Genomic DNA, 4006 nt, shown 5'->3' on the forward strand with positions numbered 1-4006 from the left:
ACATAAGAAAAGTGACTTATTAGGAAGAAGTGAAAAAATACACAAAATGCCAGTCCAGATTTTTTATTATTAGATTTAACAGATCTAAAAGTATTCTGTCAGATTGCTATAAAAGTTTCTAAAAGCTTGCTCCATTTTAGAATTCAGCTTGTTGAATGACCTGTGAAAAACAGTCCACAGGTTGGCCGCAGTATGCTGACCACACACTGAATCACATTACTGAATTTACAGCCCTGGCATTAATACATATTCTTAATTTTCATAGTTGTGGCTAAAGATATTAGAGTTTTGTCAAAGGTCTTTCTTCTTAAGAGATAAAAATGCTAAAGTGGTAAGGAGTGAAACACCAAGATGTCTGCAACTTACTTTTAGATGGTTCAGGAAAAAAGTATCTATGTGTATACAGTGAACAAAAAAACAGCTAACGATACTGTGACCCAATATGAAAAAATGGTTCACATAGGTGGTGGGCCTGTGAGTGAGCATGCATTGCACTCTTCAAATGGACTTTTCTGTAGATTTGGACCATCTTGAAATGAACAGTCAATTCCTTGACTTCAGTGAGTCTGTCCTCCCAGGGGACCTCTGTACATAAAATTAACAAACAAACAAAAACCATCCATGCTCTTCCCTGAAAAATCTACAAACAAGGGCCCCTGTGTGTCAGGTCAGCCAGCCAGCCACTGCTTTATTTCTTCCTGGCACAAATTAGATGTGAGAACAAGCCTCCAGAGATGCACAGGCCAGGGGGCTGGGTGCCCACACCCGTCTACAGCCCAGATAGCAGTAGGAGGCAAAACAGCAGAGCCAGGGAAAATCTGGGAAGCTCAGAGACCTGCAGTTTCAACCTGGGCTCCAGCCTACCTGCTGGAGTGACCCAGCCTCACAGCCTCAGTGAGTTCTTCTCTGAAATGCAAGGGCCACTCCAACCAACATGAAATAATGATGCTTTCCAGAGGCAAGTAAGGGCACCATGAATGGTGTCTAATCAAACCTGACATGGGCTCCCCTGGCCAGCTGACCAGATAACCAGGGGCCCTCTTTGTATATTTGTAGATACTCAGGGAAAAGCCTGGACACATTTATTTATTTATTTTTTAAGCAGAGACTTCCCTGGGGAAGACAGACTCACTGAAGTCAGATCTATTATTAGGGTATTTTGCAGGTGCCAAAACTGCAGATGATATGAGGAGCTTTTTGTTGTTGTTGTTGCTGTTGTTTTAACTTTCAAAAAAGTTTTTATAGTAGTATACATAAAATTTACCATTGTTTTACCATCGTAAGCATTTAAGTGTACAGTTCAGTGGCATGAAGGACATTTACCATCTGTGCAACCACCATCACCATCTACCATCCATCTCCTGTTTTGTTTTTTTGGGGTTTTTTTTGAGATGGAGTCTCACTCTGTCTGGTTCAAGCAATTCTCCTGCCTCAGTCTCCCAAGTAGCTGGAACTACAGGTGTGCACCAGTACGCCCGGCTAATTTTCTTTTCTTTTTTTTTTTTTTTGTATTTTTAGTACAGACGGTTTCACCATGTTAGCCAGGCTGGTCTGGAACTCCTGGTCTCAAGTGATACACCCACCTCAGCCTCCCAAAGTGCGGGGATAACAGGCGTGAGCCACCACACCTGGCCATCACCTCCTGAACTTTTGCATCTTCCCAAACTGCAACTCTGTAGCCATTAAACAATAACTCCTCATTGCCCCCTCCTGGCCCCTGGCAAACGCCATTCTACTCTTACACTTCTTCAGACTCAGTTTCTTCTTTCATTTAGTAAAAGAGGGTCCACTGCTGACTAACAGGATTGTTTTCTGTTTGTGGAGGCCTTCTTACCAACATGTGATTGAGTTTATTGTAGAGAAAGGTAATAGGAAATGGGATTGTTCAAAGAAATGAGATGGAGACAAAACTGGATGAGGGTTTCACACTGAGTGTCCCATCCGCAGGCCTCAGCAGCCCTGCCACAGATCTGCCTGACTCTTTTGCATCAAGAAGTTGATCTTGCGAGCCATTTCCATGCTATAGATCTGCTGGACCTCTCATGGCTTTCCCTCTGTCGCCAGTGGCATGGCTTCTCATAATACCGCCGACGCCTAATGTCCTCAACGAGCCCTTCCATAGTTAGGATTCTGTTTAGGGTCCTGTATGCACTTTCCACGTTCCCTTCCTGTGCCATCACAGTCCTGGCGATGACCTTCAGATATTTGGCCATGACTTTGGATTTAAGTCTTTACTCTGGAGAGCCTGGCACGCTCAGTACCTAGTGGACCCTGATGGCAGGAGCTTTTGACCATGAAGCTAATTCTGGTTGGAGCTGAATCATTTCCTATGATAATGGAGCGCTTTCCTCCATGTGCAGCAGCTCCCGGGAGGCTGCCATTCCATCTCTGTCCCATGCTTGGTCATTCTCAGCAGTAATCCCATCGTGGCCTCACTGCTGGCCCTACTGAGTCAGTAGCCTGTATGACTCCGGCTTTAGTTACCATTGCTGACTTGTCTGAGGTCTGCATGTCACGGGCCTGCCCTGCTGCAGTATAGGAAAATTAACATTCCATGGGTGGACTCAGCACTGCACATGCAAGGCGGTGGCCTAGTGAGAGGCCGGGGACTTCTTAGACTCATGTTGGTTTCTATGTGACTCCATGGGCTGACAATGAAGACTGCTTGGCTTTACTACTTTGTGTTCTACGGTGCAAGGATGGGGTCTTTTTAATCTAAATGAATGTAATCAGAACCAGCTACACAGTTTGTGGGGCCCAGTGCAAAATGAAGATGCAAAGTACCTTGTTCAAAATTATTAAGTCTGGGCCCAGTGGCTCATGCGTGCAATCTCAACATGCTGGGAGGCTGAGGTAGGAGGATCACTTGAGGCCAGGGGTTCAAGAGCAGCCTGGACAACATAGCAAGACATCATCTCTACAAAAAATTAAAAATTTAATAAAACGTTTTTAAGATGGTGACAGCAGAGCCAAGTTCTCCCTTTAGAGCATAGGGTCACATGCCTGGGAAGCCAGGCTCAGTACCTAATCTTTCTGGGAGTTTCACCTTTCCCATAGACAACTGTGGAATCTTAATGCCTACTTCACCATATTATGAAGCTTAAATGAGATAATACTTGAGCCAATGCAGTTTCCCTGGGATGCTTTCTCCTTGGAGATAGTGACCAGCTGGGGTTAATCTCTGTACCCAGTGTCCAGCCTGGGCCAGGAACGGAGCAGACCTTCCTTCAATGTTTGTTGAGTAGTAGCTGCACGGTATGCTTGCTGACTTCTTCTGGATGTTACAATACAGAGTCACTTGTGTCTGTGGATCAACAAGTTTGCTTTTGTTTTCCTAGGACTGTAGTCATTGTTTTTCAAAAGGACTCAGGGAGAGTATATGTGTGTGTGTGTGTTTAATTAAAAAATAAAAGTGATGGGCTTAAACCCAAATGCCAATTAAATCCTGAAAATGACAGCTTCAACCACTCTGATCTGCACCCCTTAGTGCGTACGTCGGGCATGAGCACAGAGTCTCGCTCTGTCATCAGGCTGCAGTGCAGTGGCGCGATCTCGGCTCACTGCAACCTCCGCCTCCCTGGTTCAAGCAATTCTCCTGCCTCAGCTTCCTGAGTGGCTGGGATTACAGGCACGCACCACCATGCCCAGCTAATTTTTGTATTTTTTTAGTAGAGATGGGGTTTCACCATGTTGGCCAGGATGGTCTCGATCTCCTGACCTCATGATCCGCCCGCCTCGGCCTCCCAAAGTGCTGGAATTACAGGAGTGAGCCGCCTTGCCCGGCCGAGCCTAGGATTTTTAATGCATACTTGGAAAGGGCCATGGCATCTATAAAGGCAATATGTATTCACTGATTCGAATTAATTATGAATCATATAGTGATTATATTATAGCCAAAGAAAGCACTGTTATTCTATAAAACATTGCAGCAAAATTCCCACTTCCACTGAGGACAGCAACTGAGAGCTTCAGATAATTGTAGTTCTGAAGTGAGCTGAACCCTGAA

General features: G+C 45.0%; 1 pseudogene; it reads right to left on the minus strand.

The window, feature by feature from the left end:
- Positions 1-1842: 1842 nt before the first annotated feature.
- Positions 1843-2213, minus strand: LOC108519562 (28S ribosomal protein S21, mitochondrial pseudogene; annotated as a pseudogene).
- Between the last annotated feature and the right edge of the window lie 1793 nt (positions 2214-4006).

Source organism: Rhinopithecus bieti, unplaced genomic scaffold (genome assembly GCF_001698545.2).
Source record: "Rhinopithecus bieti isolate Rb0 unplaced genomic scaffold, ASM169854v2 scaffold_42745, whole genome shotgun sequence".
Classification (NCBI taxonomy): Eukaryota; Metazoa; Chordata; class Mammalia; order Primates; family Cercopithecidae; genus Rhinopithecus; species Rhinopithecus bieti.